Source organism: Sarcophilus harrisii, chromosome 2 (genome assembly GCF_902635505.1).
Source record: "Sarcophilus harrisii chromosome 2, mSarHar1.11, whole genome shotgun sequence".
NCBI lineage: Eukaryota > Metazoa > Chordata > Mammalia > Dasyuromorphia > Dasyuridae > Sarcophilus > Sarcophilus harrisii.
Genome location: NC_045427.1, coordinates 358,085,925 through 358,102,966, shown reverse-complemented (window position 1 = coordinate 358,102,966; position 17,042 = coordinate 358,085,925). Strand labels below are relative to the sequence as shown.

General features: G+C 33.8%; 1 protein-coding gene across 15 annotated transcripts in view; it reads left to right on the top strand.

The window, feature by feature from the left end:
* The window catches only part of PPP2R5C (protein phosphatase 2 regulatory subunit B'gamma), a 204,500-nt gene that overhangs the window by 100,581 nt on the left and 86,877 nt on the right, over nucleotides 1-17,042 (top strand). Inside the window, exon 1 of one of the 15 annotated variants that reach the window (XM_031953241.1) lies at nucleotides 16,305-16,400. The exons of the other annotated variants lie outside the window; for them this stretch is intronic. The gene's annotated coding sequence lies outside the window, so the exon portion shown is untranslated. Of the gene's footprint in view, nucleotides 1-16,304; nucleotides 16,401-17,042 lie in introns of those variants that run through there. 15 annotated transcript variants of the gene reach the window in all.

Sequence of the window (17,042 nt, the reverse complement as noted above, 5' to 3'; positions counted from 1 at the left end):
TTGAGTGGAGAATATTTCTTCCGTGTTTTTCAACATTAGACTTTGTATCACAATGTGTCATGATGAAGTATATATAGATTCTGCTGAGCACTTTTCCCATGACAGTCAGCAGGGAGTTTTATATTGATTTTCCTTTGGCCCCCCCACCTAGGACACCAGAATGCATCTGGAGGCATAGCTTCCCTTTTGCTGCTTAGGACACATACAGCTAATCTTAGAAGTGGGTGGGAACATCCTGCTAGAAGAGCCTACAATCCTAGCTGAACACACTGATGGCCTCTTCCTGGCCTGATGTGTTAAGAAAGAAACATTGTGAAAGAAGTATATGTCTACTTCATTTATCTCTTAGCTTATTTCCCCCATATTTTAGCATCATATATTTCATTGTATATTGTAAATGATAACTTTCAGTAGTAAAAATAATAAAGTAATTGAGAGATAGCATGTGTAGTGAAAAGCATTTTAATTATTACTCAGAAATTTAAGTAGTTTTGTGATCCTAGGCAAGTGAATAAATTTCCCTGAAACTTTTCCTTTATTCATCAATGAGACTAATGATATTTATACTACCCACCTCAATTTAACAAATCTTAAAACACTATACAAATGTGAATTGTAACCTAATGAAATCTTCTTTTGTCATCTCTTATAATAAATAATCTGCCAGAGAAACTAAAATTGTGTACTTTTCTAATTAGCATTAATGAAGCCTTGTAATTATAGAAAATGTAAGCTAAAGCTATAACCTGCTTTTTTTTTTAAAAGCATATGCATTGTTCATTTCTTTTTGAGGCTTTGTTCAGCTAAAGTGCTATTCCTTCATCCGAAAAGTTGTATTTATTGTAACTAGTTGGCATATTGCTACCTTTGCCCCAAAATATTAAACTGGGGCACTGCTGCTACTTCAATAGAGGTAAAACTGAAATGAAAGCTAGAAGCTTAGTTGATTTCCAATCTCAAATCAAGCTGTCAGTTCACTTATCTAAACTTGTTGCTTCTAATATATTCGTTTTCTACTGGCATGACTTAGCAGATGATATGGGGGAGCAATTTTCTTGAGGATGTTGTATAGTAGTACATTAATTACCCCCTTTCCATCATTCCACAAAATGCCCCATATCTGAGGAATAGTTCTGTGTGGGAGTCTTTATCACATTATTATTAGCTTGTTTATTTTTTCCCTCTAGTATTGTTTTTCTAGTATGTCTTTTTTCCCTAGTTTAGACTATATATATTCTTATAGAGCAAAGACAGCCCCTTAGTTATGATAATCAATATTTTTCTAATAAAAAACCAGGACATGTGGTCTTGACAGAGGACTTCTGCAAAAAAAGAAAAAATCTTAATTGAGATCAACATAGATCTTATTCATAAGATGATGAGTCATAAATTGAAGGTTTTAGATTTTGTTCTATCCCAGAATTTTTCCATCTTAAGCTAAATTTAAATGCTACCTCCTCCTTGAAGCTCTCCATGATTCCTGTAGCTTAAGTTATTACTTAATAACTTTAAAATGCTATGTAAATGTGAGTTGTTATCTGTGATTATTATCTCTTGTTGGGTTATAGGTATCTGCTTTTGCTTCACTTTTGCCTCACTCCTATTATATTCCCGGTTAAACCAGAAGCTTAGACAGAAGCTGCCTCTAATTTATTTACCTTGTTGTCTACTAGCTACCCACAGCTTTTTGCCCTCCTGCAATAAAATGGTCAAAACTACTGTAGTTAGAAAGTAATTTCAATGTACCTGACATTAAGTTGAAGAGTAATGTATACAAAGAAAAAGGAGTTTGACTGAATAACTGTTATGGGCCAGAACAATAGTTATCTAATTTAGCATGGTTCAGTATGATTGATTTAATCCTACAAGGAGAAGTTATGGGCCAGAACTTGAAATAAGGTACTAAGTGGAATTAAGAAGACTGGTTAAATCTAAGTTTAGTCCTGATTTAATCCTACAAATAAATAATGGTTTCCTAGTGATATAATGATTTGTGTATACTCAGTTTGGGACATATAAGCAAGAGGCTTTCAGGGCCAGAAAGACAAGCGCACTAAAAGCTCTCGGAACCTCAGCCATTATTCAGTGGAGGAGATTCAGAAGCCAGAGAAGGCAGGCAGGAGCTCAAGCACGCGGAACCAAGGCCAGACTGAAAGGCACTCCAGAAAGCTGCCCCGCCCAAGAAAGGAGATAATAAAGGATCTGGACTATAAGAAAGCTAACGGGGTCACAGGAAAGAAGACAAGAGTTGGAAATAGACAATAAAGGATTTGGACTTTAATCCCTGGCTGCACTTGTGGTGATTACTGAACTGAAATGAAGACTGCTTCCAGAGACCCCAAGAAAACCCCAACAAGAGAATATTACATTTTAGAGAGAATATTGCAAATAACAACAATAATTAAATAATGCTTTATGATTTGAAAAGCACTCTACAAATAATATCTCATTTTATCTTCACAACAATACTGGTACAATTATTATCCTTATTTTACAGATGGGAACACGAAGATAAACAAGTTAAGTAACTCCCACAGTATCACACAGCTAGTCTCTTTGGCAAGATTTGAACTTAGAGCTAACTGACTCTAATTCCAATGCTTCATCCCCTTGCTCCTAGTGATGACCTCAAAGTCATTGCTTGCAACTACTGTCTTCTTTCATCAACTTCTTGACAGCCCGCCTAACCTCATTATGGTTATAGCCAGGGCTTTAAAACAGGTCCCAATGGGTAGCACCAGAAAAACATCCACTGATCCTTACATCTGCCCCACCACTAATGGCCCTTGAACATTGCCATGAAGTCTCACACAAAATCCTAAGGCCCAGTGGATCTTTCCATCAACCTTATAGATGCTCCCCCCTAAATATGTCATTTCCCATAATTGGAATGTAAGCTTCTTACAACAACAAAAAACCTGTTTTGCTCTTCTTTTTATATCTTACATTTAGAATTTCATCTCATCATTGAATAAGTACTTTTCCATTCCATGTTCCTACTGTGTGCAAGGTGCCAGGTCTGGCAGTGGTTAGATAAAGATGAAATAAGAGATCATGGAGACATAGGAAAAGGAGATAATGGTGAGGACAAAATACAAATATAAAAAAGCACCATATTAAATCGTTAACTCTTTAAACTGACCAAATGAATCTTATTTTGGAATTTTACTAATTTCAGGTTTTTTAGAATTGCAGGGAAGGGGATCTCATAGGCATTTAGTCCAACCCTTTTATTTCACTTATGGAAAAAACAGAGATGAACAGACTTGCCTTAATTCACATAGAGTTCATGTAGAAGCAGAACATTTTCTAATTCCAAAATTCAGCATACTTCCTACTATAGTATACTACTATGCTGTGTGGGAAGAGCTGGTGGTGGTACTATTATAACATTTATCCTCATACTTTGGATAAATGAGACTAGTTTATTAGGAACTTTTTATGAGTACAATGGAATTTTTAATGTTCTATTGAAATTTGAACTTAATTGCTTTTAAGAAGTGATGGGAACTACCCAGAGGTGTTAAAAAAAAGTCTTGCATACAGTTCAGCATACTAAGGAAGGGTGGAGCCAGCTATAATTGTCATTTGGCCTTTCTGTTACTGTAGATTCTTGAGCAAGAAATATACCTTATTTCATTAAATGGAAACGTTTTTTTCCCCTTAAAAGCTTGATTATGTCAAAGATATGTGATTTTATTGATGTAGGAAAACTCTGATAAACCCTATTATCAGTGCAACTCAGCAACTTTTTTACAACTTATATATAGTCTTAGAGTTGAAGTTAAGCAATTTGCCTAGGGTCATACAGCATGTATATTGTCAGAGGTATAAATTAAACTCAGGCTTTTCTAATTCAAAAGCTAGCACTCTGTCCACTATGCAGTGTTGCCTTTCATGTGGATATAAAAACCAGATAGCATAGGCAAGGACCTTGGGCATAAAGTAGTTATATAATTTGTCCAAGATGACAGTGTGATAGGGTTTGGATAGAAACTAGTGTAGTGTTCTTTTCACTTGAATTCCTTCATTGAAAAATTTGTGTGCCATAATAGAAGACTTTGTAAAAGCAAAAAACTAGCCTGTACTTGCAGTTCTCTTATCTTTGTCAGAGCCTCCTGTTGTACTCCACTCCACCCCACCCCACCCCTAGCTGGTTCAGCCAACTCTAATGAGTGAAAGATGAGTGTGAAGTAAAGAATTGGACTTCAAAGCAAAGAAAGAAAAAACCCTACAAAATAAAAAAGGATTTGATGATTTTCCCTACCCACTATGCAGGAGAGATAAGAAATGTGTCCTTTCTATTTTTATCATGCTTAACTTTCACTTCCTATGTCAGTAGACTAAAGAGTGATCCAGAAATAAAAACTAAAAAAGGATGATCCTAAATGTTAAAGGTGGTGCTCAGAAAGAAAATGAATTTGCTACCAAGTTAACACATTTCTCTGAACTTTGTTCTAGGGTATGATTAGAAGATCTTTTTCTTTAGAAGAGACCTAACTTGATAGGTGTGTATAGCTATGGTGAAAAAAAAAAAAAAAAAAAATTATGGTTTTGTAGGGTGTTAAAAAGACTGGGAATCAAGAATACCCAGATTATAAAAGTAGCTTTGCCATTTAACTGTCCATATAACAACCAATCACTTTCAGTTCTTTTTAGCTTTAGTTTCTTCATCTCTAGTGAGTTGGACTAAATGATCCAAGAAAACTTTTAGTTCTAAGTTTTATGAACAAAAATACCAAATTGAAAAAAGCAGTGTCAATTTCATTTTTGAGCGGCATATTTTGCTATAAACAACATTTGCTGGAAATTATTCTTAAGTTGTTAGATTTGTAATAAATGAGGTTTTTTCCCCCAGAGTAGTCCTAAGAACCACTCTCAAAAGTATTAAACTATTTTGCATTTAAAATGTGAGTGTTGAGACTTGTGACCTTTTTTTTGAAACGTTTTGCTTATTTGCTTCATCTTAGCCAATTATATATAACCATTGTTAGACACAATGTGTATAGTCTAAAAAGGCACAAAACTTCACTTGGGTGAAAAAAAAATTAGCAGTATGAAAAACAGACTCACAAACATGTTTTGTGGTTAAGAACCAAAGTGGTCAAAAATTCATCAGTAGCAAAGAATAAGAGTCCCTAGTCCCTAATGGCATCTTTTTCTCTCCTTTGGCTGATCAAATGGTCTCAGACTCAAATGGATATGGTTCCCTGGGGGGCCACATATTGACTTTTAAAACTATACATTAACTTTATCTGTGTTATATTATGTTTTTATTTATTTTCCTCAACATTTCTTTGTTATATTTTAAGCATTGTTTAATACTTCTGCCTTAGACCATAATATTTCGTAAATTTGCCTCTAGTTTTCAGTTTCTAGTAAAGATCAATACAGTATTGCTATGAAAAGGCAGTTCTGAAAGGAAGAAATACAAGCTGTCAACATTCATATAAACAAAATGCAAATTAAAACAGCATTAAGGTTCTACCTTATACTTAATCAGATTGGCACAAATCTGCCTGAAAACAGGCACATCAGTGTTGATAGTGGTGTGAATTGACCCACCTATTCCAGAAAATAATTTGGAATTCTGCCTGAAGAATCATTTAACTATGCCTGCCCTTTGATAGTGAGACTATTACTACTAAATCAATAGCTCCAAAGAGATATTTTTTAAATATGAAAAAGATCTATTTATCCAAGAATATTTATTGCAGCTCTTCTTGTAGCAAAGAACTGAAAGTGAAGGGATTTGCCCATTAGTTGGGAAATGGCTGAATAAATAATATTCCGTGTAATGAATTTATTATTGTGTCACAAAAAATGAGGGGGGAAAAGTGAATTCAGAGAAACTTGGAAAGATTTGTAAAACTAGGAGAACAATTTAAATGGCAAGATTGTAAAGAAAAACAACTTTGAAAGACTGATCAATACAGAAACCAACCACAACTCCAGAGATGTTATCACTAGCTTAACACAATATTAGTGTATTCATCAGAGAGAGTAAAAAATCTTTATGATACTAGGGGAAAGGAATCTTTGAGTCTTGGGTAGGGTGATATTTAGGAAAAATGGATATACATTTGAGAACCTACAACACTGTAGTCAAGAACAATTTAGGACAGATAATTTGTTTTGAAACCATACTATTTTGCATTTTATATCTATTTGGTTTTAATCTTATTTACCCACTAGATGTTTTCATGAAAATACAACTTTTCTTAATCCTTTGTTTCTTTAATCTAATACAATTTTACATATAATTGGTCCTTAAAGTATTTAACTTCACTAAGTGTTAAAGCAGATCATTTATAAATATTATGTTATTTTTTATAAATGCACAAGTATATGTTTAAATGAATAAACGATAAGACTTAATTGTTCTCCAGAGATGATCAGTATTAGTTTAAATTTCCCTTAAGATACAATGTAATACAATACAACACATATAATACAAATTTATTGAGCTCCTACTATGTGCCAGGCACTGTGCTAAATAAGAAAAAGAAAATTCTGCCCTCAAGGAGCTCACTTTCAGAGAAGACTACACATCAGACAGGAGACCAAAAGGTACCTAACCTAAGGATATGGTGTTGGTAGACTACACATGAAGCCAGTTGCCTGTCCTTTCTGAGCACCATTTACAGGGAGCTTTAGAAGGAATTTTGTTGTTGTTGTTGTTTTATCCTTCAGTCAGAAAAACAGAGACAAATGATGAATAAATACCAAAGCTAAAACAATCTCCAGTGATGATGATGATGATGATGAGTGCTTGATAATGAGTTTATGGGATGGGAAGAAATAGTAGAACCTAAACAAAGTGACTGCATCTCTGGCACCCTTGTGAATATTGTAATAAGAAAGCCCTCAGAAATCTGATTTCTAATGATATAGATTATATATGCATGTGTGTAATATTAATGTCTTTTTTATCCTTCATGCCACCTAGGACTGAGTTTCTGCTTAGATGCCTCTTTATATCATGGAAATTAAAATATATATCAAAGTTGAAAAAAAGTTGTATGTTTTGAAATAAAAAGCTTTAATTAAAAAGAGAGAGAGAAAAAAAACTTTTAAGTATGAGTCCATCAGAAGACTGAGGCTCCTTTCTCAGGTCGACCTAAGTAAATATAGACAAGCATATTATGTTGAGATTGACTTTGTGGGGTTGAAGTTTCCAACTGTAGCAATTCTCAAAGATCATTTATTTTAGCATAGAGAAGTTGAAATCTATTAGTGGAAGTAGGGACTCACACTAGCAAAATACTGAATTATTAATTAAAATATAGAGTCAAAGTACTAGAATGTAAAGGATTTTGTTCATATTAACTGATCAATAAATATTTTAAAGCATATATACATACACACAGACTTTTTTTTTTTAACAAAGCACTTAACTCAAATTTACATAAAATTGGTCTTGGAAAAACATGTCAATAGTAAAAGAAATTTAGATCTATAATTTATATTGGATACTTTATTCATGGATAATTTTGCTATATCTGCCCCAAATAGATTTAAAAAAAAAAAACAACTACTTTATCAGCTCATCTGCTTAGGAAACACAGCATGTCAAAGTGGAAAGATGGTTGGATTTGGTTAAATGGATAAAGCCCCAGCCCAGAAGTCAGGAGGCTCTGAGTTCAAATCCAGCCTCAAATCCACTCAACACTCACTTGCTGTTTGACCATGGGCAAGTCACTTAACCTCAATTGCCCCCTTTCCCACTCCCCCCCCCAAAAAAAAAAAATGGATGGATTTGAAGGTGAGTATTCTCACTTCAAATCCCACTTATATCACTATTTAACCTTAGGCAAGTTTCTAGACCTCAGACATAAAATTAGGGGGTTGAGCTCGATGACCTCTATGGTTCTTTTCAATTCCAAATTTATGATCCAACCTTCAACTAAATTGCTTTTCATTTATAAACTTAATTAATTATTATTATTATATATATTGTTATTTTATATGTATGATACCTTTCTTGTGAAAAATTGATAAATTACTTAATTTGTAAATAATTAAATAACCTACATAACGAATTTGGGTTAAATCTACAGAAAATGAAAGCTTAGAGCATTAATATGCCAAGGATATGTGGTATATCCTATACTCACATTGGCTCATTGTGATGTAAAGTGACTCTACATTTCAGCAGGTCCTGCTAAACCAGAAGGGCTTCAAGTATAGATGCAGAAAGTCATTGTCTGAAGAATCAGCCTCACTAATTTGGAGAGCGACAGCATTCAGAAAATGGGACCACTAGCAATCAGTTCTTTTCTGCTACAACCTATGTTACTTTGGACAAATAACTCCACTTTTCTGGGTTTCAGTTTTTTCATCTGAAATTGAAGTGGTTCAGCTAGATAGGTGCTGAGGTCCTATCCAGTTCTAAGTTCATGATCACATCAGATCTATTTAGACACTCCATCCCACCATACTCCTGCCATGACAAACTCTGGTGAGATCAAAGAATAATTTATGAAGACCTACCTAGAGACCCTTGTTATCAATGTGCCAAAAAAGGACAAGCTTATAATTCTGGATGGCTTTAATGCTTGAATAGGCTTAGACTACCAGATGTGGCAAGTTTTTGGGAGGAATGAGCTGGAGACAGCAACAGCAATTATTCCTAAAAATTTCATGCATCTATGACCACCTCATCATCAACATAATCTTCCATTTACTACCCTCACAGCAAATGTTGGCATTTAATAAATAATGTCATTGTAAGAGACAGGATGTGTGTAAAGGCAATGTCTGGTACAGAGTGCTGGACTAATTATAGACTTATTCTCTCCAACCTAAATATTCACATGCAACAGACGTTTCAGCTACAAGGCAAAATGACCAACAGAAGACTTAAATGTCAATGGATTATGGTACTTTCAGAGCAGAAAACAGTTTATTTGGATGGAAAGTTGAATCAACACATAGGTTGACAACAGTGGAACAGAAGAGGAACGGGCAACTTTCAGAGATTTAGTGAAAAGCATTGCATTTACTCATCTGGGTCAGAACACTCACAAACATTTAAGAAAATGATAGGAAAGCATAGGAGCTGCTAAATGACAAATGAGAATCCCAAAGGGTTTATCAGCAGGATAAACCATCTCTAAGTTCATCCATCTCTAAGAAGGCAGTATTTAATTCACCATCAAAAATAAAGTGCAAGAAAAGCTTAGAGAGATGCAGTAAGAAGATGCTCAGTAAGAAGGCAGATTGAATTCCGTTTTATACTGATATTAGTCAGCTAAAATATTTTTATGATGCCCTGAAGGCTATTTATGGGTCAAAGACATATATTGCATCTCAACTCCTCAACTGATGGAGCTACATTGATTAGTAATAAAGACATGGTCCTAGAGAAATGGCCTGAACACTTCCATACTTCCATAATTTTCTGAACAGATTGTCATCAATCAGTGCTGAAACCATTGTCTGTTTAATCTCAAGTTGAAGTCGATTTCCAACTGAAGAAGTTTTGAAAACCAATATGTACTTGTGTGGCAAAACACCTGGTTCTGATTCTATTTCAGCATGCATTTACAAGGCAGGCAGTCCACTGCTCATAAAAAAAGCTGACTGAAATTTTCTGGATTATATCAAGAAGAGAACTTCCTCAAGGAGTTCAGATTGTTCATCTCTATAAAGATAATGGAAATAGATTGTCTTATGACATGGGGAGTGAGAGGCAATGTCTTTTAATCATTATTGGCAAGATTCTTGCCTGAGTCTGAGGAATGGCCAATATGGTTTTTGCTGCTTGACGAGTCTAGGAGAAATGTCAGGAGTAGCACAAAGGTCTCTATACAACATTCAGTGATCTGATCAAGGCTTTTGATAACTGTTGGTCGTGAGGGCTTATAGAAAATTATGTCGAAATTTGGAGAAGTCTGTCAGTTGTATATCAATTTCATGACAGCATGCTTGCCTAGGGTTTGGATACTTTCTCAGTCACCAGTGAAGTAAAACAAGGCTCTATACTTGTTTTCATGCTTTTTAGTGCAATGTTTTCAGCCATGTTGTCAAATGCTTTCAGTGGGATGAACATGGCATATTAGGTTCAGCTGTTGCACTGATGATAAATTCTTCCACTTAAAAAGGCTGCAAGCCAAGATTAAAGTGGAAGAAGAGTTGGTATGTGACTTTCTGTTCATAGATGGCTGGTCAGTTATTGTAGCCCTTGAGGCTAAGATACAACAAAGTATGAGAGTATCCTAACAACAGCAAAAAAAAAAAAAAAAGTTCTCTACCAGCCAGCACCATCGATTCACAAAACCATCGGTTACAGAAAATGGAAAAATTTTTAATGCTGTGGATGATGTTCACCTACCTTGGCAATATATACTTTCCAGGGATGTCCACATACATGATTAGGTTATTATCTTTATGTAGTGCTTTACAAATATCTCATTTGATCCTTGTAACAATCATGCACAGTAGTTGATGATGTTACCATTTTACAATTGAGAAAACTGAGTCACGTAGCCCAAGGTCACAAAGGCTGAATTTGAAGTCATGCCTTCCTGATTCCAAGCTCTGTAGTTTATCTATTGTATCATCTTACTTCCAGAGAAAGATAAAAAATGGAACAGAGACCAAATGGTTGGATAGTAAAGTAGAACATTTAGCCTGCACTAGGCTAGCCACTAAGTGAGTAGACAGAAATGGACAATATTAGAGCTATGAAGATAAAATTGATAAGATGTGGCATTTTATTAGATTTTGGAAATGGGTTACAGATCAAAGGATATTGAAAGAGTTTTTAACTTGTGTACTGGAAAATTGGAGAAGTGCATATAGGGGTAATAGAGGAATTCTGTTTTGGACATGCTATCATTTAAATTTCTATGAGACATCCAAATAAAGGTTCTAGTAAGTAGTTGATAATTTCATAGTAGAATGTGGGGGAGAGAGATGAAAAGTAGATATTTAGATTTGGAGATCATCTAGACTGAGATAATTGCTGATGATGTTATCAAGAGAGAGCCAAGGACAGAGAACCTTTGGGGATTCCCCTGTTTAGGCGGCAGGATCTGGATAATAGTCTAGCTAAGGAGACCAAGAAGGGCCTGAAAGATAGGAAGAAAGCCAAGAAAAAGCTGAAGTCTAAGAGAATATTATGCAGGAGAGGTCAGCAATGTCACAAGCTACAGAGCAGGCAGCAGAAATGAGTTCAAAGAAATAATAAGAAATCATTGCTTTCCCAGTCATCCATCATCACTCCTACACTAGTCCCAAATCCTCAATCCTAGAATTATAATCAGTTCATCTTCACCTTATCTTCTCAACTTACTGCATTTCAATTTTGAATTCCTCCTTTTAAACGCTAGTGCTACTCTACCTGCAACTGTGACTGTGTCTTTACTGCTTCATACTATTTGTTTAATCTTCTTTTCTATTGGCTTTTTACAGCATTCTCCACAGATTCTGCCCAAACCTTTTTCTTCTAGTCATAGAAGCCTTTTAGTAGAGAACATCATTTTGCACCTCACTAAACCATTATGTGATTCACAGCATTTTAACACCATCCTCTCTTCCTATCTGTTTGAATACTGTCTTCCTACCTCCATTTTTGAGGGTTTCCCTCTTCTTTCATAGCTTAGAATGATAACTGTACTACATGAAGCTTTTCCTCATCCCTACTCTCTTAAACTTGCCTCCAAATTATTGTCTCTCTTTTATTTGTCCCTCTGTCTCTGTCTCTCTGTTTCTTTGTCTCTGTCTTCCTTTGATGCATTATTGTAAGCTCCTCAAAGAACTTTTGCTCTTATATCCCCAGGCAAGTACCTGACATATAGTATATGCTTAATAAATGCTTTTTAGTGACTGATTGATCAGAAAGATATGAAGGAAATTGGACCTTGTTAGCATAGCTTTGGGAATATCAGGGTCATCTCCATGCCATAATGTCTCTCAGAGAAGGTCTTGGGCAAAGAGCCTACTTTATAATTTGACATCATCATAATAACAATGAAAACTAGCACTTGTATAGCATTTTAATGTTTACAAAGTGCTTTACAAATAAAATCATTCTTAAAATAAACCTGTAAGACAATGTTATTCCATCTTTATATATAAGAAAAGTGAGGCAGGTAGGTTATGTGCGACATTCCTAAAGTCATATAGCCATTAGGTCTTAAGACTGGATTAGAATTCAGGTGTTCGTGGCTGTAGGTCCTGTGCTCTATCCATTGCACATGTAGCTGTCTCTGACTTTCACAATAACCTTGTTAGATTGGTAGGAGTTTTTATTTGCTTTTGCCAGACTTATGAATTCATTGGTATAGGGAGCTCCTAATAACAACTTTTGTTAACCAGTTCACATTGATTTTTGCTTTGCAACTTAGTCTTAGAAAATTGCCTGAGGAATTGAGAAAGCCAAGTAACTGATCAACTAACCAGTATATGGCACAGGCTGATCTTGAGCCCAGTCTTCCTGACACCATGGCTCGTTCTCTATCCACTAAACTAGTTCCTTTGAGGTAGGTAGTACAAATTGTGCTACCCCATTTTATAAATGAGAAAATAGGCTCACATAAATTAAATAATTGGCCCATAGCCATGCCACTTAGGTATAGTGCTGAGGTCTTCTTGTCATGGGACAAGTGCTTTTTCTACTATGATGTATTCTTTTTAAGTATATAAATAATAATGATGATAATAAATTATTTTTATATTATGATTTGCAAAGGACTTTCTTCACAACAACCCTATTAGGTAGGTAATGCTACTATTGGCCCATTCACAGTAGAAGAAACAGAAGTCAAACATGTTAGATAATTGAACTGCAGGCATGTAACTATTAATTGTCAGAGCCGATACTCTTAGCTCAAGCCAAGACACAGAAAGCTTTTTGACTTAGAGCACAATATCCACTGAGCTTTGATGCTTAGATTGATTTGAATTTTTTGTTGTTGGCACTGAATATTATTTTATGTATAGGCTTTATTGAGACAAGTAAATGAATAGCTACTTTTATTAAATTTAATAGCAGTCTAATTCTGCAAATATTGATCTCTTTGCCAGTTAAAAAACCCACCATATCCCTAGACCTTAGAATTACAGTAGAGTAGGCTTTGCTATTAGTAAAGATGCTGGAAAACATTTTCTGGAAGATCAGATCACCTGCCTCTTATTTCTGTTTCATTGGAAAATTATGCCTGATGCAAATGAAACAAAGACCAAATGAGACAATTTTGAAGCTTAGGTTCAGTTAATAGTAAAGAAATGTTATAGATATAATAATATAGAACTGAAGACCTAGACAACCATTTGTGAAACAGAAATAAGAAAGTATTTTGGGATTAATAAGTTTTTATCATAAATCTTGTGTTCTTAGCACCAGATTTGTTTTTCCCAGCATGGCTTCCAAAGAGTGTATATAGTCTATATACTATAGAGTATAAAAGAAAATACAAATTTCCTGTGTAGTAGGTGAAGATTCCAAATAAATTAGAAATCATTCCCTCTTCTGGTAGTATCTATTAAATTCCATATGTTATTGGAACTTAAATATAGGAATCCTTTACTTTTTTTCTGCATTCACCAACATATTCCATGTCCCTAGCATTATTTCCAGGATTCAGATTAATGGAACATTATGTTGATGGCATTCCTATATGGCCTTTAAATAAAGTGTCATTACACAAGGACATTTAATCATAAATATAAGTGATTCTTTTTATGATATATTGTTTAGAAAGAACATTTATTTGGATTTTTGAGTTTTAGTTAATGCATCTGAACTGTAACTAGGCCTGGAGTCAAAAAGACCCAAATTCAAATCCAGCCTCTGACACTTATTAGCTGTGTAACGAAGTCATTTAATTTCTATTTGCCTCCAATCTCTCAATATAAAATGGTGGTAATAAAAATATCTAGTCACAGGATTTTTGTAAAGATCAGATGAGATAATATTTGTAAAACACCTGTCACAGTGGCTATATATATTATTTTTTCCCCTCCGACTTCATTTCTGTATTGTAACTTAAATGTATTTTTAAAACTCATGCTTGGAATCACAAAATGTTAGTTTTATTAGGCCAGAGAATATAGTTATGATATGATACGTCACATTTATATAGTAGTTTAAGCTTGTGAAGGACTCTTTACATTGGTACCATTTTGCAGATTAAGAGCTTGACACCCAGAGAAGATAAGTGACTTATCACAATACCTATCTAAGTACTCAGATTCGGAAGCCAGTGTTCTTTCTGCCACACCACACTGCCTATGTTGGTACATAGAGAAGCCACTTTCCTAGAGGTCATCTAGTCCAAACCCCTCATTTTTTAAATTGAAGATAAGTCAAATGAATTAACTGTATCATCTAGCTTTGTTGAGTTAGTGAGAGTCAGGGCTAGAACCCAGTAGGGTCTTTTGATTCCCAAGTTTCTTTTTTCACTCTCTCATGTGATAATTTGATTAACAGTAATTTTGAATGGATAAATAAATAAATAAATCAACTGCGAAATACTTGAGAAATATGTACTTATCTTTTTAAACATATTTCAACAGAAGTTAATTAAATTATCTTCTGTTTAAATCTGAGTTAACCTGGAAGTATTAATAACTACTATCGTGTGTATATGTGTTATCTAATATATATAACTACTATAATATGATAATTATATCTACTGTAACTCTGATATTTTCCTCTTATTTTCAAAACTATATTAATATCATACATATGCAGTGACTTAATGTATATACACATGTATATGTATTTATATGTTTTGTAGTTTATTGTAACCCTAAGATTTAGTTGTAGTAGAATTAATTGACAACTTTTCCAAAGTCTGAACATTTTTTGGGATAGGATATCATATCTCTAAATATAAAAACTAAAAACAAGGAATTAAGATTAGTATATTTTGGGTAACTTCAAATTTAATTTATTTCTAGCATGGCTTTAATTGTCTCTTTTGTCAAAGTCGCTGTTTTTCATGAGCAACAGTTATTTTGAACCACTTTCTAGTTAAAGAAAATATTGTCAACGACAACAGTGATGATCTACAAGTGAGTGTCTTATTTATTTGATACCTTCCTATTGCTCTTAAGACTGTTGATTAATCTGTTCTGGAACAAAGAGATCCTTTCCAGTTCTAAATCTCTGATTCTATGATCTCAACAGTCTGCTTAAACTTTGAATAAGCTAGTCTTAAAGTGGGAGTAAATGGGGAAAAATACCTACTAAATATTTATTTTTTTTATATTATTTCAGTTACCAAGTAGTAATTAATTGCATGGTTTGAGTCATCATCTCCAATGTAGTAGTTTATTACTTGTGAGTCAAGCAGCTGGGAATGTCAAATATTAGACTAGATTGCAACCAACAGTATCAAGTTCTTGGTTTAGTTATTGGTCTTTTTATTTGGTACACATACTTGTGTAATCAGTTGTATGAAACTACATATGAGTAAAGTTCTGTTATAGAGTAGTATAATATAAGAAATAAAAGTTAATGCTCACTAATGAAGGAGGCAGAAATATTTGTAAACTACTTCATTTTGTCACTTTTTTTCTGTTTTGTTTTATTGGATGTTTGACTATAAAACGAGAAGAAAAATGTTATATATCACAAATGCAATATAGAAACCAGTCCCTAAAAATATTATTATTGTATGGATTATAGTGGTTAAGTAAAATCATGTTTATCCTGAATCCTTGAAAACTGAATCCTTTGTAAGAATCAAGTTTTCCAGAATTGGGGCTTTAAACTTTGAAACTTTTTTTTTTAGTTTAACCTTTTGGGACAAAAATCTTTCTGAAAAATACACTTCTTTGCCTCCTTAAGTAATGAAAACATTGTGTGATGATCAACTTTGATAGGCTTAGCTCTTCTCAACAATATAAATGATCTAAAACAATTCCAAAAGTCTCATAATGAAAAATGCTGTCCACATTCTGAGAAAGAACTGTGGAACCTGAATGCAGATTGAAGCATACTATCTTCATTTTTTTTTTCCTTTCTCATGGTTTTTCCCTTTTGTTCTGAATAACACCATGATTTCTTTCACAACATGACTTATGTGGAAATATGTTTAATGTCATTGTACATGTGTAATCTATGTTAGTTTGCTTGACATTGTGGGAGAGAAGAAGAAAAAAGTAGAAATCAAAATCGTATAAAAATGTTGAAAACAAAAAAACTAAAATAGTAATTTTTTTAAAGATATATAAAAATGGGATGTTATGCAAACATTTGAATTTCTTTTTGTTGACTCAGGTTCATTCATGAATATTATGGTACTATATGGTATAGGAATTCAAAAAAGAATGTGTTTCTAACAGGATCATCAGTGAAGGTGTTAAAAGAGATCACCTTGAGTGGCTTTGAATTATATATAGGATTTGGAAAAGAAGAAAAACCAATGAAAGAGCATTTCACATAGGTAGGTGGGAGTAACAGAAAATGATGTGAGCAAAGTTAGGGAAGTAGAAACATATAGGATGTGTTACAAAAATGAGAACTTTTAACTTACCAGTTGGGATGGAGAATTTGTATTAAGGAATTAAAAAGGGATAAAGATAGAAATCTAAATGGGTGCCAGTTTGGGAAAGGAAGGTATCTTCAAACTCTAGGCCAAGGAATTTCAACATTGTCCTATAGGTTATGGATAGTACTTTTGAAAGTTCTGAGTAAGCAATCACTTATTTCTTTTTTCTTACTTGAGGTATTTTGTTTTTAATGTAACAGTCACTTCTACCAAACAACTACCACACCACCACTACCACCATCCCCCCGACTGAAATTCATTCCCATTATTAAAAGTTAGGAAAACCACCTAAATGCCTCTTCTTCTGTGAATCCTCTCCTAATGTCTCCTCTTTAAATTTTCTTTTAAGTTAAATTTTAATTTTCATCCATTTTTGTCCAGTAATTAAATGTAAACATCTTTCATCCTCCTAATGTAAATATAAATTATAAATTCCCTAAGAATGAGAACCATGTTTAATGAATCCTTATACTAGACACTAAAAGGGATTCAGTCTTGAATTATATGTTCAAAAAAAATGTTCAACCAAATTTCAAC